General features: G+C 38.8%; 2 long non-coding RNA genes across 3 annotated transcripts in view; both read left to right on the forward strand.

The window, feature by feature from the left end:
* LOC131410664 (uncharacterized) overlaps positions 1 to 17,313 on the forward strand; it is a 51,814-nt gene extending 34,501 nt beyond the window's left edge. The window contains exons 2-5 of one of the 2 annotated variants that reach the window (XR_009221377.1): positions 12,711 to 12,799; positions 15,856 to 15,898; positions 16,916 to 16,994; positions 17,132 to 17,313. This is a non-coding gene — a long non-coding RNA (uncharacterized LOC131410664). Of the gene's footprint in view, positions 1 to 12,710; positions 12,800 to 15,855; positions 15,899 to 16,915 lie in introns of both variants that reach the window. The other variant, XR_009221376.1, reaches the window with a different exon arrangement.
* An 8-nt stretch (positions 17,314 to 17,321) lies between these two features.
* On the forward strand, positions 17,322 to 23,530 carry LOC131410666 (uncharacterized). Its single transcript, XR_009221378.1, has 4 exons — positions 17,322 to 17,494; positions 20,954 to 21,208; positions 21,337 to 21,442; positions 22,848 to 23,530. It is a non-coding gene; the product is annotated as an uncharacterized LOC131410666 (long non-coding RNA).
* Positions 23,531 to 24,779: the final 1,249 nt, after the last annotated feature.

The raw sequence follows: 24,779 nt of genomic DNA on the forward strand, positions 1-24,779 counted from the left end.
TACCTATTCGATGCTCAATTCATTTATTAGAAGAATTAAACAGGGGATGATAAAGAAATGAATAATGCAGCTATGTGTCTGAGTCAGTATTCACATTGCTTGGATGCTCATCTACTGACATGTCAAGGGAGATACCAAAGTTATACAGTTGACGATGATTTCTCACTGATGAGAACAAGAAACTGGGCTCTAGGCCTTATGACTGCATACTGCTATTTCTAAAGACAACAAAGTGTGTTTCTCTTTTGGACACCATCACCGCTGAAACTTCTTTTTACATTTCAGTTGTTTTTCTCCCATTGACTACTTGCCTTCTTCACAGTCAGAATCTGAATTTACCCACTGTCCTCAGTACCATTGGTTTCTTTTCATCTGTCATTTATCCTTCTACATTACAGAGGAGCAGGCTTGAGCCAATTCTGGGAACAGAGCTGCTGGGATGCAAGAGGATAGGGTAGGAGCGGGAAGTGCTCTCCTAATTGGCATCTCATGTACATCTCAGAGAACTTGCCTCTCTCTTGATTCTGTCCCCATAGCAACCCCGGTGAGACAGTCTTGCTGTTTTGTCTTTCTTTGCTTTTGCTATGAGGATTACTGGACATTATCACTTAGTGTAAGAAATTAACTTCAATTTAATATGTAGGAACAATGCAACATAGGGGAGGCATTCGTTTTTTTAATAATTTGAGCGCTGGATGGTCAATATCTCAACCTTTGTTGATCAACAAAGTAATTAATATTTTTTTAATACAGACTTTTTCAGACCAGATGAAGACTCATTCATCTTCCTGCTTCTCATTCCTCTTAGCACTGTGCGTATCACAAATGGCAAACTAGAGCATCATTATGTCCTTCTTTAATTTACAGAAGAATTGTCAGCTGGGACTGATTGTTCTAGAAACTCATCTCATTAATGAAGCACTAAATAAATCCCCCAGAAGATGACCTTACCTCAGAAATAAGATGGGAGAAACATTATCAGGAATTTCTACCATATGGTAAATATATGGCATAATATGAGAATGATGAATATTGCCTAATTTTCAGTAACTAGAGACCTATAAACATTATAAATCTTTCTAAGAAAAGTCTCGGGTGTTAAACAGATGGCTTGTGAACAAATAGGAAAGATTCACCCATTCATTCTTTTATTCATTCAATAAGGGTTTATTGAACATCTACTTTGTGCCTAATGCATTAGGTTATGTAGGTCTTATGAGACAATGTTGTTTCCATGATCTTCCCTTTAGCAATATGAAGGTGATTCATAGCTGTAATTTAATTGTATACCTTTTTAGAAATATTATATGAACACATATATGAAGCAGCAGAGGAAAAAAAAATCCTCTCAGTATTAACTCTATATTAAAACATTATGGCAACTCTACTGTTGGCTGTTAGACTTGGATAGAAAATAGGTTTACTCTTAGCTCCTTAGATCCCTTGTTTTGTGGTTTTAAAAATGTCTGTAATTGAGCACATCTTCTGGAAAGTTTAAAAGTATATTTCTTTTAAAATTTTTATGTGAATTTTAAATCCCTAAGAGAGAAACATCTTCATAGTGTAATTTTTCAAGACTTTCTCCTCAGAGCCTAAACTGTTCCAAGTTTGAGACAATTTTCTCCTTAATCATATGAATATCTTATGTAAGTATAATATTCCCCTGTACTAAGATAAATCAAACTTGCCTCAAAAATTTAACTTTGGACAGATTCTTCTTTGGACAATTTATCTGATATATTCTTCTAATTCTGAGGGAATATACTTTTCTTAGAGTTCAGAATTTCATTGAATTTCTGAGAATAAAAGTGCAAGCAACTCATTATTCTTGCCTATGGGGAAAGGAGCACTTGAGGATAAATGAAATCCAAGGGTAATCCCTAAAACCCATTTTAATGATTACTTTCAACTCCTCTCTTTAATAAAGCTTCTGTGGTGAGATTCATGACGGGCAGGCAGGTGTGGCTGCCCTCTCCGGTTTCACCCCTTCTGCCTGCTCCTGGAGACACTGGGACTGAAGGGATTTCTGGGTGAAAGGGACGAGAGGCAAGGCTCAGAAGAGCAGAAAAGGAAAGGCTTGGGGTGGAGCATAAACATAAATTAGATCAGTCCTTCTTCCCAAGCGATTCCACCACACTTCGTTCTAGTTCCGTCATATCTCTTCTCAAACTGCAGTGTAGTAAGTTAGGTTACTGTTTTCCTAGATCCATTGTCATCGATTCAGTAAACAAATATTTATTTTGTGTTTCCTGTGTGCAAAGCATCAGAAACTCTGAGAGAATAATGGAGAGTGTGTCTCATATGAGCATGTCTTATTTTGATACCTTTAAGATACCCTTATAAGGGACAGAAACTTCCGTGGGTTCAATGTGCAGGGTAAACCAGCCAGCTAGAGCAACAAGAAGTGTGACGTTCTAGCCAAGGCCCCACGCATGCACTTCTTTTCATTCCAGTGTGACTTATGCTTGTGAGCGGGTTCACTTTTCCGGCTATTATTTCTGATTCCATTTCTATTTTTGTCACAGAGGAGTACTGGTATGACCCAGGATTTGTTTTAATCAGATATGGTAAGAGACACAGACATTGAAGGGACTAAGAAGTTTTTTATACTAACAAATCCCTAGGAACAAGAGGCATGCCGCATCACACAGGGCTACTTGGGGAAGCACTAGGGTCAATGAGTCAAGAGCAGAGGGAGTGAGGGGAAAACGTGGGCAAGAGCCTTTATCGTGGCTTCTGTGGGAAGGACTGGGCAAAGCAGGGTAAGTAGATTTCAGATTGGCTAGTTTGAGTAATTTCAGTGGGCTCTGGGGCATAGGGGCTGTCCCTAGTTGTCTGATACTTGGCCGTCAGTTATTAGGGCAGGTGAATCATGGTGTTCATTGTGAAAGCCCCACAGCGAGGTCCTTGGAGGATGGGCTCTGGATTGTTGGTTTGCATGTGAAAGGCGTGATCCATGGAAGTTGTTTGCTATCTCTAGGAATTAGCTAACCTTGGGAGGGATAGCAAGGCTCCAAGATGTCAGAGCATCAGAAAATTAAAAAGGCATGCTTAATACATCCTTTTAGAATTGTGATCTCTGTTTCTAAATTTTCCCATTACCGTGAACATTCAGCTCTAGTTAAGTCCTAACCTTGGATCTGTCTGTAGGCCATTTCTACGCCCCAACTCAGTTCAGTCCTTCCTACAATTATACCTTTTCATGCCAACATTTGGTTATTTATGCTGACCTAATCATACTCAGTGCTACACAAACACACACACACACACGGGTCCTCATCACAGTACTATTAGTAAAGACAAAATCAGGGAATAACAAATATCATTCAAGACTGAATTGGTTAAATAAATTATAGTACACCCATATGATGGAATTCAATATAAAATTTTGGAAACATTTTTGAATAATATTTAAATAATTTAAAAATACTCATAGTATTCAATGATAAAAATAAAAAATGAAGTGTGTATGTATTAACACCCGATTTTAATACAAATTCATTGATAAATGATACATAAATACTTGAACACACATATTTATCAGGAAATTATGAGAAAAATATACCCAAATCATATCAATTTTTTTATACTCTTCTGTATTTATTATTTACTACTTTTGTAATCAGAAAAGTACATTTTACTTGACAAGTGAAGGATTTACTTCTAATAGAAATAGAACTAAATCATTCATTCAATCAATATTTTTGAGCACCCATATATGTAGGTATTGATAGATATTGAAGAACCAATATGAACAATCTACTTCCTTCTTGGAGTTTAAAGTGGTGAATACTGATAAGTAAATAGGGGATTATGGTATCTCAGACAGTATCTTACACATATTAGATATCCAATAAATGTCTATTTAATAATCAGTAGAGAAATAATTGTAGGTTTACTGTACAGATAAAGAGATCATTAGGATTTTGACAGTCTTATTTCAAATCAGTGCCATCTGCTACTTTTCTACCTCTTTCTATTTTACCACTATTTCAAAATCTTGTAAGGAAAATTATCTCATTCACTCACTAGAACAAGTCTGTGACTAACTTCCAAATGCACCAATGGTTCTGAGTCTCCTCTGCCCCCAACATTTGACTTAAAACAGGATCTCTGCAGACTTTCTCCATGTCTCCTTCTGGATGGTATGCTAGAGGATGGTACTTGATATGGAGTCTAGTATGTGCTGGATAAACACAGGGGACAGAGGAAGAGAAAGAAGCCTGCAGAGGATGAACACATTTTCTGTGGGAAGAGTGAGGGCTGGGGGGATCTTACCCAGGAGTAAATGTTGTCTTATGTGAATGTAGTCAGTAGGTCTCAGTCACAAATCTCAATGGGCTTCCAACCACAGACACTTCAGAATAGCCCATTGTCAGGACTCTCGCCCCATCTGTAGGATGGCCCAACTGAACTGAAGCTAAACCTGGTCCTAAACACTGGCCTGAGGCAGGCAGTAGACCTATTTCAAACTGCATGGGCATCCAGGGAATACTTTTCACCCATTGAGTCCCAAAGCTACTCTCAGAAAGGAGAAAAGGGAAGCAACTTGATTCTAAGTCTCCCACGAAGGAGCAGCTGGGACCATGGTGTACAGCCTGTCCTGGCCGGCCTGGACTGATCAACTTGGACTGGACTGAGTTCACACCTGGGGCAGTGGCAAACAGAAGTGGGACATGAAATTTATGCAATTTGGAGAGCTTTAAGAAAAAGAATACATTATACAGACACAAAATTAAGTACAAAAGTGAATATTTATTTAGAATGAATAAAAAAATCATGACAAATAACAAATATAAAAAAGCTGACAATACCATATAATGTAAAAATTCTAGAAAAATAACATAATGTATTTTTTATTGATTAACTTTATGACACATCTCAACATTATGTTTTTACTTCTTTCTTTTGATGGATAATCCTATTTACTTCTTCATGTAAAAATACAATGATTTTGTAATATCTTTTAGAAAGAATAGAAAGGTAAATCAATTGTCTTAATATGATGGATCAAAATTTTATTATGCTTAATATTGTTATTGATGGCTTATTACTATTATTGATAATGTTCTTCAATTTGAAGACTAGTTATTTATAATTAATTTGTTTGGATTTTAATATGCATTTAAACATTCCTTCTTGTTATATTTGGATTTTGATGGGGCTTATGATTCTGAAACAAACAGAAAGTTAATCTGAAATTGAAATTACATGAGTAATCCAAATTAGTTTTGAACAAATAAGTATGTTATATTAAGCTACATATTTTAATAATAAAACTATTTTTATACTACATACCCTCCTTTGTTGGTGAATATATGCAGAAGTTTTGTCACTGAAACACTCATTTCTTCAAGCTCTTAAGGCAATCTAGTGTGCCATTCCAATGACACTTTGAGATTTCATCAGGACAAGATGCACTGGCACACTAAGATGTGATCCAAAATGTGGGGACGCACAGAGACAAAATTTCACACACAAATGTAATAATTTGTGGTACTGTTACATGTTTATGTCTTACAAATTGAGAAATTCTGATATATTCTGTTTCATTTGATTCCTATCAAATAGGAAAATATATAGTATGTGAATAATGATCTACATAGCACTATTAAGTATTTTCTGGACAGGAGGAAACTATTTTTTCTAGTCATGAATGATCACTGAAGTCTCTTTATAAAAGTTTATCCAGGGGCCGGCCAGGTGGTGTAGTGGTTAAGTTTGCGTGCTCTGCTTCAGTGGCCCAGGGTTCGTGGGTTCATATCCCGGGCTCAGACCTACACACCACTTATCAAGCCATGCTGTGGTGGCATCCCACATATAAAGTAGAGGAAGATGGGCACGGATGTTAGCCCAGAGCCAATCTTCCTTAGCAAAGAGAGGAGGATTGGCAACAGATGTTAGCTCAGAGCTAATCTTCCTCACCAAAAAAATAAACAAATAAAAAATAAAAGCAAACAAATTAAAAAAAAAAGTTCATACAGCTCATGATTACAATAAGTTTCCACAGTTGTAGTTCTATACATTTCAAACTTTGTACTTCCTCTGCTACTCAAAAACTTCCGGTGCCTGGCACCCTAAGATACTTTCATATAGTGATATGACTTCTTGTCTTGCACCCAGTCATGACACAGCAGGATGCTGGGATATTCTTGAAAGATATTCCTACACTACTGTGGCTACAGAGAAGTACCTGTAAGTCGCATAAAAATATCTCACTGAAGTGAAACTGAGTATTTCTTAAATTCAACCTCATCTCGGCCACATATTAAAATTACCCATAGTCACTTCAGTGTCAAGTGCAAATAGGGGCAAGAAAGACTGGAAAAAGCCAGGAGTTTTAATGAGTTGTAATTAAAATGTCATATTTTGCAAAATTTCTAAAAATATATGGTTATTTAAATTCATTGCTTGAATCCCTTCCTTGGAAAAGGCTCATGCAAATGAGGGGCCTTGAAGCTCCATTAGATTCAAGAAAAACCTACCATCTGCTGGAGAACATTGGAGTACCTGGTTTTGAGGCACTAAGACAACAAAGACATGGAGACAAACGTTTTGTACTAAGGAGAGGGGATATCAGTTTTCTGTTTTGTTATTCTACAGAATCAGACAACCTCACATATTGTCTCCATTTTCTACTGCTGCATAATAATTTACCACAAACTGGGCAGCTTAAAACCACAAGTATTTATTACTTCACAGTGCTATAGGTCAGAAGTCCTGCATAGTTCATTTGAGTTCTCTGCTTAGGGTTTCACAGGGCAAAATCAAGGCATTGGCTGACTGGGCTCTTATCTGGAGTGTCTGTGGACGAATCCACTTCCAGCCTCATTCGGGTTGTTGACACAATCCAGTTCCCAGCAGCTGTAGGTCTGAGATGCCCATGTCCCTGCTAGCTGTCAGCCCTGGGTCCACTTTCAGAGGCCTTCTGTGTGCCTTCTCAGTGGCCCTCTCCAACTTCAAGCCAACAGCATGCAGAGTTCTTCTCCTTCTTCAAATATCTCTGACTTCTCTTTCCACTCCTTCTGCCATCAGCCAGAGAAAATTCTTGGCTTTTAACGGCTCTATGATTAGATCAGGAACACCTAGATAGTTTCCCTGTCTTAAGATCAATTGTGTCATATAACATAACATAATTATGGGAGAAATATCTCATTATAGTCACAGGTTCTGGTGATCAGGAGGGCCATCTTTGGGGGATCATTTCAGAAATTCTGTCTGCTGCACATATTAAATAGAAAAGAAGTTTTCTCTCCTTCCTGATTACTGAGTTCTTACCCTGTGCCAAGTACTTTGCTATATACTTTATATGCATTATTTTATTTCATCCTTCCAGCAAGCCTGTGAATTTAATGTTAACCTATAAAAAGTAAAAAATTCATATAGTACCTTCAGAAGTATGGAAAAAATGTACACCTTTTTCCTTGAGCTGATCAAATCTTCCTGTACAACTAAATTATTTTAGTTCAGTCCAGTAATCTTAATATGAACCAATAATTCAAAATTCTCTTTAGGTAAAATTTTTCAGTAACTTTTTAATAAAATGCAGTCTTTCAGAGTTCCTCCCTTCCCTTTCTCCTTTCCATGGTGTCAGCTGAGGTTGTAGGGGAGGAATGTAGCTTAAATTAATTGTGCTTGGCACCTGGCTGCTCTGCTGGCCAATGCTGCTGAAGCCTCTAGCTCTAGCTCGTGTAATGTTTCCCCTCCGCTTCTTTCTTCCCCTCTGCATTCCCCTCTCCTTTCCTCTCTTCTCTTTTCCGTCTTCTCTTTTGCTCCTTTCCCCTTCCTCTCCTCCTCTCTCCTCATTGCTCATTCATCTGCACTCTGGACTCAGCCTTGCCTAAGCGCTTGCTAGTACTGGAACATATCCTGATGTGGGTAGCAGCCTCTCTGACACTGAGGTTCCCCTTAACTGATCAAATGTACCTCCCGCTCTGGGAATATCTGCCCAAAGAGAGGGAGATTGAAGCCAACACTGGACTGCCTGCTTGTCTTTGTCCTGTTTCCCTTCTTTTCCCACAGTCCTGATTCTGCAGTGGAGGTGGAGTCTTTCACTTCCTTTTTCTCTCTGTTTGAGGTATCTCCTGCTACATCTAGGCTGGAAAGAGTGTGCTCCACTTTCTCTCCATCATACCCACTTTCTTTATGGTCAGGCTTTAGTGGGGATTGGGGATCTGAGTGTGAGAGAGATCAAGGCAGGGTTTCTCAATATCAGCACTGTTGACATTCAAGGCTGGATAATTCTTTGTTGTGGGGCTGTCCCACACATTGTAGGATACTTAGCAGCATTCCTGGCCTCTACCCACCAGATACCAGTAGCACAACCCCTTTCCTCCCGGTTATAACAACTTAATATGTCTCCAGACATAACCAGGTGTTTCCTAGGGGGTGAAAACACCCCCACTTGAAAACCACTGGTTTAGAGATAAGGGTAACTAAAATGAAGGGATTAAAAAACATATACCAATTAGGCTTCCCATTTTCAGGTTTAAAAAACATTGCCAAAGGTCAAACAGGTCTTAAATAGCAAAACACGAAGTCACGATCAAGTCTGGCTTCAAATCCCATCTCCACGGCGAGTAGACAGTCTCATTATTCACGCATTGTCTAGTCCAGAGCAGATGACCCTCAGGCAACGTTAGCACCATAAACACCTGGAGGGAAGAAGTACAGACTGGGAGAAAGAGTAACAAGAATAAATTTACCAAGCTCACAATTTTTTGAGCACCCACTCATTCCTGTGATGATCACATCAGACTGTCTTCGACGGAAATGCCCCCTGGAGAAAGGAAGGCAGAGCGTAGGTAGGGAGCTCTTAGAATCACAATATGCTTGATTTTATGAGACTCAAGAACTGCTGGTGAATCAAGAGGCACTTTGTTTTCCTGAAACATGATGCATAAAGCATGAAAGCACCTTAGACACAACACTTGTTATTTCGTTAGCAACAATAACAAAAATGTTTTAAACAAAATGCTCTAATTCTTTTTCTTTTTCTTTTTTTTTGCTGAGGAAGATTGTCCCTGAGCTAACATCTTTTGCCAATCTTCTTATTTTTGCTTGAGGAAGATTCACCCTGAGCTAACATCCATGCCAATCTTCCTCTATTTTATATGTGAGCTGCTGCAGCATGGCCACTGACAAGTGGTGTAGGTCCACACCCTGGAACCGAAACTGGGCCGCTGAAGTGGACCACTAGACCATGGGGCCAACCCCCAAAATGCTCTAATTCTTTAAAAGAGTATTTTCTGAATTTGTCTTCATGACAGAAACTTGAAATATGGTCTGATGGCAGGGGTATGATGTTGTCTTTCTGTCAGCCCAAAGCCCAGCACAGGAGCTGGTGGTGAGTAGGGGACTGACAAACTTTTACTGAATAAATTCATGCTGGCCTGGTGCCAGCTCATCTTGATGCTGGCAGTAGCACATCCTGCAATTAGACGTTCTTCCTCCCTCTTTCTACTTTTTCCTTTTTGCAATGAAAGTGTGAAGTTTGGCCTATAGTGACTATTGACCAACAGGTGGAAAGTTCCATCCTTGGGAATGTAAAAGTGTTCTCACATGAGTGACAGCCTGGGAGAGCTGTTTGAAGAGGGCCTGGGAAAGGCTATGTCTTAATTAGCAAGCTGGATCTGCAGAGGAACACCTACAAATGGTGAAATGTGTGCCCTAAAATTACAGAGACTTGGGTTCAAATGACAGCTTCCCAATTCACTGAGCAATTCACTTAACCTCTCTAAGTTTAGTTCCTTCTTTTGAAAATGAATAATCTTTAACTTTCAGTAATGTTGCAAAGCTTATTTGAATTAGTGAATATAAAGCAGTTGACTTTCTTTAGTAGTTGACTTTCTTTTCAGAGCCACTCCGCCATAAATAAAGCATTTAAGCCATCTGATTAAAGGTTTTGTTTATGTCATAATGAAAATAAAACATTAAAGCTATCTTGAGATGATTTTAATATTTTATTTTCCTTTTATCACATTGACTAATTAATTACTCTCTCACACTGGCCTTATAGCAAGCTGAATCAAAACTAACCCTCTGCAAAATATCTCATGGACTTTGGAGTGGCTCAAAGAGAGCTGAAATGGACACCAGTACATCAGAATGCGGTCATGAGCGTGCTTCTCCGTGGGGCTTTGCAGACTTACTTGTGTTGACTTCCCAGCTCTGCGACTAGCTGTGTGGCACTAGCTTGGGCTAGTTGCTCACATTCTCTGATTCAGGGTCTCATCTGTGAAAAGGGGATGATAATAACAATACCTACTTCACTGGGAATTTGAAAGGATAAAAATAGTTAATACACTTGAAGCCCTGTAATAGTGACTGGACTATAATAAATAATCGATAAATATTCATTCTTATCATTTGAGAATACTAAGGGCTTACTATTTTTTCATGCTTTAACAGGAGTGAAGATTAGCTTTCTCAGTCATTTTCCCTGCACTCCACTTCCACAAATGCATACATGCAGCACACTCCGTCCACGAGCATGGCAGCCTGAGCACCTACAGGACACCAAACCCTCCTCATAGACCCTGATGATAATCTTCCCTTGAGTGCCAGAGATTTAATTCAGGAATGCAAATAGTTTTCAGCTTTCACACCAGTGCCAAACGATTGTGTGGGTTGCATAGACTGCAGTTTTATAAGGCTTCCAAAGAGGTGTCCCAGTTCACTGAGAAAGAAGTCCTGTGATGAATTAAGAATGTCTGCCGTGCGTAGAAGAAGAGGAAGTAAGGGCTAAGTATTTTACATCTGTGAACTTGTCCGCGGCTCTTTGTATATGGTCGGGGATGAGAGGCAACATTCTTTAAAATTTTACAGTTTGAAAAAGAGCCTAGACTATGTCCTCTATTAAAGTACTTTGCTACACGTTGGAACCCAATTTAGCCTTCCCCAGGGGCTCCAAGGGCAGGTGTGCAGAGGCAGGGAACAAGGAGCGGTCCCCCCAAGTGCAGGTGATAACCGGGTGCGTGCCTGAAAATAATAAATTAAAATTATCTAAAAGTTGGGCTAGTTTTTATTTTCACTATGCTCTGGCAATTTTAAACAATGTCAGTGGAAAACTGCTTCTCCCTGAAAAAGTATTTTGTTGATCTAAATGTGAAACAAGTACTAGGATTACTGTGATGTTTTTAATAAAATGTACCTAAGCCCCAAATTAACACACCTTTAATATATATCCTTTAATAAACAATTGTATTCTTCTGGAAGTTAATTTGAATAATCCATGCTTATAAAATTGGCCCTTGACCTACGTGGACTCAAAGCTACACACATTCATTTTCACAGTAAGCAGTAAGAGTCAGTAAGTAAACAGTCCAGAATCGTTCAGGCTTGTCTCAGGTGCGGTCCTTGTCTCCCGCCACTGTTGTATTACGTGTTTCCGTGTTTAGGGAGCAAACTTGAAATAAACAATGATAACATACTAACTGTAAAGACGAAGAAATAGAACTTGAGTTGCTTCAATTGTGGCATTTGAGGTGCAAATAATTCTGTGAACTTTGAGGAATTCACTCTTTCAGAAGCATTTTTCACGTCCTCTTTTCCCTTTCTATGAAAAAAATATAATTAAAATGACTAATCTATAACTTTTTTGTAATTATTATTATTATTTACTGCCATGACCATATAAGCAAAATTCAATAAAAGTTTCTTTTCTGATTATTATTATTTATTTTCATGATGAATACTGAAAACGGCTTGGTCCTATAGAGGAAGGGAATGTTAAAAACTTAATCTACTTTAAATGTCAGAGACAGTTAGTAAGCTGCTGCTTCTGAATGTCCTCTGGCCTCACTACCATTCCAGACCGCCGCTTCATTGGGGAGACTCTGGTAACTGCTGACTGTAACATTTTTCCCACATATGTTATTATGCCTTTAAGCAAGTCACTTTTCAGTTGTAAAAATGGCCCTGAATTTTATAGAAATGACCCTATTTGCTTTTGACAGTCTTACCATCACTCTTTCGTATTAAAATATACAAGTAACTCCCATGTTAATTTCACAGAAACATAGATACGTTTTTTGCTAATATGTAATTTTTATTATTAACCATAATAATCTTCCATCAGACTGCATTGTACTAAGACTTAACATAATATATTGTTCCTTACATCAAGGAATTTACATTTAAAATAGATATAATCAAGGCATACAGATGGTGAGGAGAATGGTGCCAAATCTTGCATTCTCAGAGGGAAAATGATTTCAAAATATGTATGCACACAGGTACACAAAGGTATAGTATAACTATGAAGTCATGCAACTGATTATTAAATTTCATAGAACATAGTTATCCAAATGTCTTGTGCTGTCATCAAAGAAGGCTCTTTGGGGGACTGTATACATATGGCCACTACATTGCCTCTGCTCAAACAATTTTTGGAACTATCTTTGGAACGGGATGTGTCTGTACTTTACTAAATTTTTGTATATTGACATATGTCTTTGTGACTCCACTTAAATGGATTTGGCCTCTCAACCAGGGTGTAAGCTTCTTAAAGGCAGAAACTAAGTTCAATAAATCAAAGGAACATTTTTAAACCAGTGAATGTTGAAAACTCATGATCATGATTGGATATAGAGCAAAACATGACACTAGGTCAATAGTTTCCTAACTTCAGATTTTGTGATGGAATGATCATTTTGACAGTAAATGAATTTTTATTGCTAATTGGTCTAATATCTTATGCTTGATTATAGGCCCATGCTTTCTTCTGGATTCACCAGCAGTGAAAAAAAGATATTCTGATTCCCCAGCTCAGAGGCTTCCCTCTGTGCCACTGGAGCCGGTGAGGGTAGATTTGCTGGGATCCTAACAGCAAAACTGGGGATGTAAGAAGCAGGAACTGCATTGGGGACTGCCTGTTTTCTCAGTTTCACCAAAACCTTAATTTTTTATTGTAATGAGTGTCTGCCATATGCCAGGTGTTTTGCAAGAGGCTGTTTGCAATTGAGTTCCACAAATGTTTGTGAAGCGTGTAATTTGCAGGAGCAACCGTCACTTTGCAACAGGGTTAAAGCATATGACAGAGTACAATTTTACTAGGTAATCTTTTGCTAGATACGTCAGCCATGTGGGTAAGGAGGCAGAGTGGAATTGAGGACCTGAATAGAGGAAACATCCACGTTGATGGGGCTGAGATGTGTAATCCCAGCTCTGGAAGCAAGTCCTGGGTCAGGTGCTTCCCCAATCTTGATAACCAGACATCGGCAAGGCTCTTAGGGGACATTGGGCTTTGAAGAAGAAAAAGGAGACATTGCATTCTGCCTGAAGTCATGAAGAATAATGCAAATACATGTTGTGTTTACATGTTGTGTATGTATGCAATCACCAGCTTTCTTTATAAACACACAGCTCTGCATGCCTCAATCCAAACATGGCTAGGAGTAAAAGCTAGGAAGATGTACTTCACTCATCTACCCAAATGAGTCCTGTGAAAATTAATTCTTGCTTTAAAATACATACTTTTTGGGGCCAGCCCCATGGCTTAGCCCCATGGTGCGCGCGCTCCGCTACTGGTGGCCCGGGTTCGGATCCCGGGCGCGCACCCACGCACCGCTTCTCCGGCCATGCTGAGGCCGCGTCCCACATACAGCAACTAGAAGGATGTGCAACTACAACATACAACTATCTACTGGGGCTTTGAGGAAAAAAAGGAGGAGGATTGGCAATAGATGTTAGCTCAGAGCTGGTCTTCCTCAACAAAAAGAGGAGAATTAGCATGGATGTTAGCTCAGGGCTGATCTTCCTCACAAAATAAATAAATAAATAAATAAATAAAATACATACTTTTTAAGTCTACATACACATAATTTACACAAATGTATGAATGAAATCATATCATATATGTTGTCTTTGGTATTTACTTGCAATCTTTTTCTCTGTGCTTGCTTCTCTCCACTCTTATTTGGATAAGTTATCTTAACCACCTTGGATGTATTCTTCCATATTTTCATCACCATTGTGTGTACGCACACTCACGTAGACATACATATATAAACACTGGCCTTACTGCCCTATGTGGTTGCATATGCATATGGTGCAGTCATAACTTCTCAAAACTGGTGTCATATTATATATATTTTTCTACATCTTTCTTTCTTCAGCCAACCAATACTTCATTGAAATCTTGAAGTTAACTGATATAACTGTAAGGGTTCTGGAACCAATTCCCATGTGTGTGTGGAGTAGGGAGGGGTTGCATACCACCAAGCAATTCTCAGACAACAGCTAGGTATCCTACTATTCATATCAATTCTGACCCTATCTACCCAGACATAGCATCATATTCCATGCATTAAGCACTCAGCCTACAAGACTATTCTGCACATCAGATGCCAATCAAAAGCCAGTCTGTTACCTGCACTTCTGACAGACTGGCTATAAATCAGAGTTTTCCACTGACGGAAAAGCAGTAAAGAAAGTTAATATATTGCGTTAGATGAAGAAGCCATTTTGGTTTAAAACTGATTTGGCCTGACCTTGTTTTTCCCAAATGGCCTGACATGGCCTGTCAAGCACGCATTTTACGTCTGCTTTAAACATTTACAGTATTCCAAAGCAAACAATGCTGCTTTTAAACATAGGGATGAATGCCTCCCTCCCATAGCAGCATTTCTTTAAAGATAAACATTCCTTCCCAGAAACCAGGGTCAGATTGACTTGCTATATGTAGCAAAGCATCTTATGACCGTAATAAAAAAAAATAGAAGTATTCCTGTCATATTTGATGTGTATTCCTTGTTCCAAAACAGTACATAACCATGCTGTATACCTCACTTCTCTGGAGTGCTTCCTTCCCTGGTGGAGGTTGCTCTCCTGAGCTATAGTCCTCAGAATTGGCTCATACAATAAAGTCACTCCATTTTTAATCTATAGATTGATTATCGGTTACTTGTGTGGACACTGTGACACTCTCTTTGGGTTCAATTAATTTGCTAGAGCGGCTCACAGGACTCAGAAACCAGTTTACTCACTAGATTACCAGTTTATTACAAAGGATATTAAAGGATACAAATCTATAGCCAGATGAAGAGATACACAGGGAGGGGTACTGAACAAAGGAGCTTGTGTCCTTGTGGAGTCTGGGGCCCAGCACAGTAGCACTTGGAAGAGTCTGGTTCACCAAGCTGGAAGCTCCTCGAATGTGCTTTTGGGTTTTTAGGAAGGCTTTATCACACAGGCATGATCGACTAAATCATTGGCTATTAGTGATGCATCAACCTCAAGCCCCTCCCGTTTCCTGGAGGTCAGGAGGGTGGGACTGAAACTTTGAACTCTGCAATCATGGTTGGTTCCCCTGACAACCAGCCCCCATCCTTAGATGTGTCCAAAAGTCGCCTCATTAACACAACAAGAGACACCTTTATTGTTCTCAATACAGGAAATTCCAATGATTTTAGGAGCTCTGTGTCAGAAACCGAGATGAAGACCAAATGTAGGTTTCTTATTCTAAATCACAATATCATACTATATAATTTGTTTTGTAACAGCTACAAAATAGTCCATTGTGTAGATATACACTAATTCATTCAATTATTTCCCTATAATCGATACTTACTTTTTGGGGCTTCTCTGTACAATCCTGCAATAAATAACTATATCTTACATATTGTTGTTGTTGATTCTATGTGATAAATTCTTTGAGGTAGAAGAGCTGGGTCAAAGGATATATGCATTTTTAATGTTAAGAGCATCATCAGATCTCTTTTCGAAAAGTAACTAGGACCATTCACAGTTTGATCAGATACATTTAAATGTGAATTCCAGTAATTTCTCTAATAGCAATGGATCTTTTAAACATTTCCAATTCTGACACCAAAAATGTATTATTTTATTTCTCAGATTGCTGACTACTATTGAATTTAAGCAAATTTTCATATGTTTGGTGACTATTTGGATTTGATCTTCTGTGAATTGTCTACTGATATCCTTTGACTAATTATTGGATATGTATGATCATTCTAGTTTGGCGTTATAAAAGTTTCACAATAAACAATTTTTAATATAAATTTTGTTCTAGGTTGTTGGTGGGGGGATGTGTGTTTTCTAATATAAATTTCTAGAAGCACAATTGGTCAGTGAATGTACATGTACTTTTTAGGGCTCTTGACACATGCACAAAGTTTTCCTTAGAACAGTGTCATCAGTTTACACACACATTTGCAGAGCACAAGAAGGCCCATGTCCCTTCACAGTCAATGATACTGAGCATAATGTCTGCTAGTTTGATAGTTTAAAATTGGATTTTATTTGCCTAGTTTGCATTTCTTACTTTTAATTTACTAGTGATATTTAACATTTTTGTTATATGTATTAGCTATTGGTATTTTGTCTTATGTCTATTCTATACATCATAAACACTTACCAGCCCTCACATCAAATATAATATCTATCTACATATTACAGAGACATAATAATTTTAACTCAGAAATGTGATTGCCTACACATATTGTGAAGCGAAACGACTTTAATTGTTCTCTAACAGTGTGAACACTAGTGAGTTCTTTTATTTACTTGTTTGTTTGAAACCAAGCTAGAAGAATTGATCTCCAGACTTCCAAGCCAGTATATTTTTAGAACATCATGTGGTTCATTAGATTGTTTATGCTCTTTAGTCTGTTAGCTCTTGCCTTTTGTCTCAAGTGAGCTCCATCTGAGCTGGGGTGTGATTGCTGTAATCATTCTGAATATCTACCTATCTGGTTTATATTTACACATATACACATGTATTTATGCATATATTCAGAGAAAGAGGATCAGACTGGCTTCATTATGGAAGAACTTTAAAATTTTTAAAAATAAATTAATTAGAGGTGTATCTTTCAAGCTGCCATAGCTGAAAGGGAGGTTGAAGCTCTGCCCATCATTTCAAACTAAGCTCTGTTTACTAATTCACCATCAGCTTAAATTTGCAGTGTGAAGAAGTACTTGCTTCCGAATCTTGATTTGAGAAGCATGAGCAGATTTGCTAACCCCACCAGGTGAGGCCTTTTGGGCAGACATCAGTGTCAATAGCCATGTGCTGCTCTTGCCCTGGGTGTTTGGAGGTGTTTGCACTATTCAACCACATGTTTTTAGCGACCTTGCTGCAGAGATTGTCAACTTTCCTGTTTATTAGGTATAGACAAGATGATCCCTCTGAAACTCTGGGGTTGGGAGGTGTCAGTTCCACACTGTGATTGTTGTAATTTCAATCCGGGAGAAACCAGAAAATGAGACTCAAAGGTGAGTCACAGGCGACGGCCGGAGGAGGTGGGCAGAATTTTCCTGGAGTGTTGGTGCAGGGCCTTCTGTCTGACTGTGCATATGTGAGCGTCGGCTCGGTGTTAGTACCAGCTGGCAGAGCCTGTCCTCCTTCCTTGCTGATTACCTCCCTCAGCATGCGTCCAGTCAGAAGAGCATATGGCCTCTACTCCCACTTGATTCAATTGCTACCATTTCCAGAGACGTCTTTGACTCTCTCCCCAGTATTCACGTTGAGGTAGGTGTTCCTCCTCAGTGTTCCCATAGCTCCCCGTGCCTGATTAGATCATGCTGTTTACCACACTAAGCAGTTTTTGCTTATTTGTCTGTCTTGACTGGGCTGCCAACTATTGCAGTGCAGAACTTTCTTTTACCTCTGTACTCCTAAAGCCTAGTTCAGTGCTTGCTACAGAGTAAGCACTATAAGGACATGTCCTTGAATAAATAAATGATTAGTGGATACCAGATGAATATACTTTTTCATTTTGCCAAATCTTATATAAGGCTCTGGGTGCTGACTCAGGAAATTGAGGTTTCTACAGGTGATACGCTGAGTTTCGAAGGTCAGGTTCCTTGGGAGGCCGACTCTGAGATGGAGATTGACATGGAAAAAGTTTATAGGGGAATGCTCTCCAGACCAACACTTGTAGGGGAAGTGAAGGGAGAAGGAAGGAGCAGAGGGAGAAGTTGGTCTGTGTTGCAGTCACAAAGACTCGGCCACGTCCTCAGGGAAGTCAGCATCTATGATGGCCCTGCAAAGTTGTCCCCAGTTGGGCCATGCATCCAGGCCTCTACACACCCACACTGACCAGTCATTGGATGTCTGGCACATAGTAATCTCTCAATAAGTGCTTATTGAACCATAAAATCCTAAAGAGAAAATAGAGTGAATAGCTCATCAATTCGGGAAATCCTCTCATATAAGGAGTGTTGAAAGATTTGTCAAGCAAGCTGAGACTATCCCCCGGCTCAATTCTACCCTGTCATCTGCCAATCTGGGGTAGTATGTCATTGTCACAGCCCTGGTAGCTACGTCTCACCTGAGGCCAGGATTGGAATGTCACAAAGCCAGCTGATGTCCCTTGACATTCCCTCTGGCACACTCCCACAGCTTCAGTCCCTAGTCTCACTTTTAAAAGGGAATGGATGCTTTGTCAAGCATCTGGCTTCTCCTACGTGCTTTTTGTCATCCTGTCACTAGGCCCTGATAGGGGGAAGAGCCGCTCAGCAGGAAAATTCACTGCATCATAAATTCATAATCCATTTTTCTCCATATGCTCTGACCAACTTATGATGTTCGTAATTAAAACTTTATGCAGCCTTACGGCTATGGAGACAGGTTGATTCAGTGCTGGTTGTAGAGCATCGTAAATCACTATGGCTTATTGTATAATTGGGCCCTAATAATGATTCCATCAACGTTAAGCAGGGCTGGCACCAGGAAAACAAGCGAGGTAGACGTACTCTTTTTTCAGGGCCCCTGCATCGCCATGAGATGCTCTCTTAGTACCAGCCTTTGCCACACTGCCATTTTTTTTCCTGATTCCCAGTCCTCTTTACTATGAAATTCCTCTCCATGTTTCCAGGCTCCATTAAATTACACTTTCCCCAAGAAACCGTCTCAGCATATTCCATTCTCCTAATAACCCGAGTTCCATTGTGTGTAGAATATCACTGCTCATGTGGAGGTTTACTTCTTATTGCCTCATGGGGCTCTCTGTAGATGATCTGCCTCCAGGGGCCAGTCCATCTAAACAGCATCATATGCTTTGAATCCTCTCTTTTCTTTAATCACCACTGAAATAGTCTCTTTCCTATTTCTTCTGAATTTATTACAGACAGCTTGGTGTCTTGGAGAATTAAAGGGACTGGGGCTGGATACTGTGTAGCTCTGTCACTTATTAGCTATGCAACTCTGGATGTTATTTAAAATCCCAATCATGGTGTTCTTTGCTACACAATGGAGATTAGGCAAATATGATAGAGTTTTCTCTTGGCTTTCAGCTCTGTGAATTTTCACAAGTAACTTAAATTCCTTGAATCTTATTTTTTCTTGGCTATAAAATGGAGAAAACAATACATAACTTAAAGTCTTTTTATCTTCTTAGAGGGGATTAGAATGAAGTAATACTTGTAAAGGTGTAAAGGTCTTGTTATCAAATATGGGTTCAATAAATGTTGTATTTCCCTTTTTCATCTTACTTGTTAAAATATTAGTGACTGATAATGGTTTTTTAATGCTAATTTAAGAGTGATTGATACTGGAGATTTCAGGGCCCTGAAAAGGTCAAGAAGTGGAAAATATGTTAATTCTTTTGGGACCTTTAAGTGTCTCTCAATTCACTCAATATAGGGTAATGCTATACTGAAACACCAAAGTAAAATAGTTTGAGGACAGTTTTAAAGTCCATCAAAGCACTAGAGAACTGATATCTTGTAACTTTGTTGTTAGAGCATATATATATAATTTGAATGGATTGGTTTTCAGTAAATGTAGATGGAGTTACACACAGATAGCATTTAAACATCAAGGGTGCATCCTCTGTGCAATAACATCTAGATGCTGACTTTCACCAGCTGCTCTGTTAGGTGATATGCAGACTCATCTGTCTCATTCGAAGCAGAGTGGAAGCTTTGTGTGTGGCTCAAGTAGTGGGGCCGAAGAGTCACTAAGGAGTATTCAGAACAACAGTTAACGCCAGAATAAGTTCAGTAGTCTTTAAAAAAATTAGAGTTTGTTAAATTTCCGTTAGTTATTAATTATCAACCAATTAGAGAATGGTGTGCACTGTTACTAATAAAATATGTAGTTGTTCAGAGAACAAGGTCTAGATTGACGTAGACCTAGGTTCTGGAAGAAATTCATTATTATTATTATTATTATTATTATTATTTTTTGGTGAGGAAGATTGGCCCTGAGCTAACATCCGTGCCAAGCTTCGTCTGTTTTGTATGTGGGACACTGCCACAGCATGGCTTGATGAGCGGTGTGTAAGTCTGCACCCAGGATCCAAAGCTGGAAGCCCCAGGCCACCAAAGCAGAGTGTGCGAACTTAACCACTACACCACTTGGCCAGCCCCTTGAAATCCATTATTATTATTATTACATTTCCATTGTTATTACTATTTGTAGTGGTTGGTAATGTTCTTCATTCTGGTATTTCACTCTTATTCATATTTTCATTATTTCATCTAGGTTTTTGCTCAGATATCACTTTCTCAGTAAGTCCTGCCCTAAAGAAACCTATTTTAGATTGCAACCCCCTTCCCTGACCCTAGCATTCCACGTCTTTTTCCTCTGCTTGATTTTAATCCATAACCCTAATCACCATCTGGAAAAATAATTCACTATGTATTGTACTTATTTCTTTATTTATGTTTTGTCTTCACCCAATTAGAATATGGACTCCTGTCCCAGGGATTTTTGTCTGTCTTGTTAACTGTAATATCTCAGCATACAGAGTAGCACCAGGTAGATAGTAGACACTCCATGAGTAATTGAATAATTTTTAAAAATTAATCTTTAATATGGAGCTAAAGATGCTTTCTTCAAATAGTTATGTGGCCAAACGAGTTAGCACTTAATAAAATGCATCATTTATAATAAATACTATTTCCTCATGCAAATCTATATTTGAAAGAAAAGCATTTTTTGATTCAAAATATGCATTACTTACTTCTCATCCTCTTATCAAAGAAAACCTGTGAACTTCTTCCCAAGCTTGGGCAGAGGAGAGTATGGATGAGTCGAGAAAGACCCAAGTGATGAAGTTTAAAAAACTTCTGGATTGAATCTTCGCAGAGTCGTTATTTGCTTTGAAAGATATAGCAGAATTCTACTGAATATTGATAGCAACTTCTAGAGTCTGGGAGCGTAACCTCTCCCCTGCCCCAGGAGAAACGGAGGAAATGACACCGATCAGGAGGACAAATCTGGTCTTGCTGCCACAAGGTAAAGATTTTCTGTGGTATAAGCGAAGCCTGAGTCTGTTTCTTATGTGTGGGTAATTTTTTGATTTTTCTTTTGTTTTTTTGATCTCCTAATTTGAAGACCTCTTATTTCTCTTCCCTCGCAAACAGCTGACACAATGAGACAGACCTAGACACACATACACTGCCACACATTGCCTCCAAAGACGATCATCAAGGTGAAAGGCAATGTGAACACTACGATGGAGCATCTGAGGTGAGTGGTTTAAAATAGCTTTCTTCCAATTACCAGAAATTGAAAACAAGTGAATTCAGAGACCAGTGAAATTCTATGAATGTGAACAGTACTGGCAGAAAATGGTAATGCTTGTGTCTATTTGAAAGTGAATGCTCTGCTTAAATGCATCCTGTGTTGTCTTTTTTTTTTTTAATGTTGACTTTGAAAAGCATATCTTTGCACAGATTATGCCAGTAGGCTTTAAGAATTTGAGTGTGTAACCTCTGTCTACTCTGGCTAGCCAGAGAGAAAAATGTTTCCCTGGGGGAAAGTCAGGGCGGCTCAACAAATGCATCAAGATGCTCCAGGTTGAAGCTGGAGGGACAAGAGCAGTCCTTACAGATGAGACGACAAATGTTCTCCCCCAGCTCTCCAGAGTAGGGGACCACACAGGGCTTGGGGGCCAAAGACCTGTAGGGGACCACACAGGGCTTGGGGGCCAAAGACCTGACTGTATGATAGTGTATGTTGATGGACCTGGGGAGTTCTCTGATATGCTTCACAAGTACCTGAAGTGTAGGTGGCTGTTCAAGGATTAGGGGATTTACAACGCTAACATATTTTATAAAGCCAAGTTCCAAAACCAAATAAAATGAAATGTCAAGGCTTTTGAGTTATCTCCTGTTTTTATTTATCTATGTCTCATAGCTCTATTATTGCAGATCTTTCATGTCTGTGTGATTCAGTGATCTGCTTTGACTCAGCTAGAATTTACTGGGCACCAGTATTTTCAGGGAATAGTACTAGCTACTATATCCAGTGGAGTGGAAAATCCCAGGTGATCCAGACATGGCCCCATATGTAAGGGTTGTAATAGTTAATTGAAGTAAATCTAAATAATACTGTGCTGTAATATACTTGAATAAAGACTATGAAAATATAGAATAAGAAAAGACTAATACGAGTTGTTGTGTATTGGTTTGATATGTTTCAAATCCACTTGTTCACAACTTAGTGAAGTTGTTTTAATCCACTTGTTTATGACAAAGACAAAAAAAGTTGTTGTTCTGACATAAGAATGAAGTAAATTGTGTCAAGATGTCACCATCTCATTTGTTGTTGATAAGAACTCAGTAGCCCAGCTGCTCGGGGCTTATCGGTAAGAACATGTGGAGAAGCAACTATGGCAAGGGGACATTCAGACTATAAATACCCAGAGTTTGGGAGAAATATCCAAGAGTTTCATTCTGGGCAAAGCAACACTTTACTGACCTAAATAAACTCTCCAAAGACTGTGGGGCATTAGCTCCTACCGTGGTAAGGACGACTCCCTTATGGGCGCTCAGCGGCCCCATGAAGGAGATCTGCCTGCCCGCCAACAGCGGCGCGTCCGTTCCCTAGCAACGTGCTCTAGCAACAGCGGACTTTTCACTTTTGTTTCTAGGTGCCAGCTGGCCTTCAGCTCTCCGTTGGTCAAGCCGTCTCTCCCGAGTGCCTCTCTATAAAAAGATACACCTTGAACTAAATTTGCACTTTATTCCTTTCATCTCCCCTTGACTGGAACAATAGTGTGATAAATCTGTCATTGGTTTAGAGTATGTTGCATTATTTCTTTCTTGGCTTATTATGAGCCCTTGTCCTGTACGCTACTGGCTTGTGAAACTGTTATAAATCCCACAGTGAGCCTGTGTTAAGTAAACTATTGGCAAAGACAGTCTCAGTCTCTGAGCATAATTTTATGCAAAAAATAATATTGAAAATAATTGCAACTATATTAGTGACAAAGAGAAAAGAATTTGGGGAAAAGAGCCACATTTGGTGAGATGTAAAGCAGACTCTATCTAATAGTTCTTAATATCATTCAAGCAGAAAATAAATGACTGTGCCTTGAGATGACTCTTTCCCAATTCTCTCTACCTATCAAAATGCTGTCTGTTTTTTCCTCAATCCATCCAGTGGCTTGTTTTGTGGGGTGAAATTATATTGTACTGTACTGGTAAAGCATACTGTACTAGTAAAGCATTCATTAATATTTCTCAAATACAAAATTTTGTCTTTAACTCAAAATGAGTAGTGGGAGCAATAATCTGCAATTCCATACAAATTAATAAGAAATTATTATCAGGAAATGCATACTTTAATCTGTGATAACAAGTAATTCTAATAATCTCACTCTCTATGCTACTTCAACTCGTTACATATCTATAATTAACACAATATTTCCTCCTCCCTCACAATTACTTTCTTAAATCATTCCTCAACTTCACTTAATTGCTTTAATAATCTTTCTGGTTTCACAAATTAGATTCTTTTACATTTAAATCACCTGTACAAGAAAATGATATATACTACTTTGGATGTTTTTACAGTAACTAGTTGATTGGATCTTTAAAGTTCAGAATAAATACGGTATCTGCATTTCTGGAATTAATTTGGATGGCATAAGCACAATGCTGGCACGCAGTTGATGTTTGATTGTTTGATGTGTGGTCAGATGGATGCCACAGAGACAAACATTTGCTTCATTGGAGGCATGTAAATGGACCCTGTGGAAATGTAACTGGTGTTGAAGCTAAAATGTTGGTACAGTTTTTAGATAATTATAATAAGCATCATTTATTAAACGTTTGCTGTGTGCTACACATATCTTTAACCTTTGTAATAGCTTGTTTGGTTGCTTTTCTTACTGTACACATGAAGACTCAGCGTCTTGCACAATGTCGCAAATATAGAACATAAATGAAAAGAATGAAAATCCAAAATCATAACTATATGATTAAAAATCTATGCTTTTTTTTTTTTTTTCCAGTATATCACTGTGGTAAGCAGAGTAATGGCCCCAAAAGATGTTCATGTCTTGATCCCTGGAAGCTGTGAAAATATTGCATGGCAAAAAGGAATTAAAGTTACAGATGAAACTAAGATTGCTAATCATTTGACATTAAAATGAAGAGATTACCTTAGACTATCTGGGTGATCCCAGTGTAATTACAAGGGTCCTTAAGTGGGGGAGGGGGAACCAGAAGAATCAGGACCAGAGAGATGGCTTCATGGGAAAGACTCAGCTGATCATAACTGGCTTTGAATATGGAAGAGGCCATGAGCCAAGGAATGTGGCCAGCCTCTAGATGCTGGAAAAGGCAAGAAAATGGATCCTCCTTAGGGCCTCCAGAAAGGAATGCAGCCCTGCCAACACCTTGATTTTAGCCCAGTGAGACCAATGTCTGACTTCTGACCTCCAGAACTGTAAGATTTGAAATTTGCGCTGTTTTAACCCACTAAGTTTATTGCAATTTGTTACAGCAGCAAGACAAACTAATACAATCCCTTTGCTTCTCCACGATGCAAGAGACATTCCTTTGTGCCTGATAGAAAG

This window comes from Diceros bicornis, chromosome 10 (genome assembly GCF_020826845.1).
Source record: "Diceros bicornis minor isolate mBicDic1 chromosome 10, mDicBic1.mat.cur, whole genome shotgun sequence".
Classification (NCBI taxonomy): domain Eukaryota; kingdom Metazoa; phylum Chordata; class Mammalia; order Perissodactyla; family Rhinocerotidae; genus Diceros; species Diceros bicornis.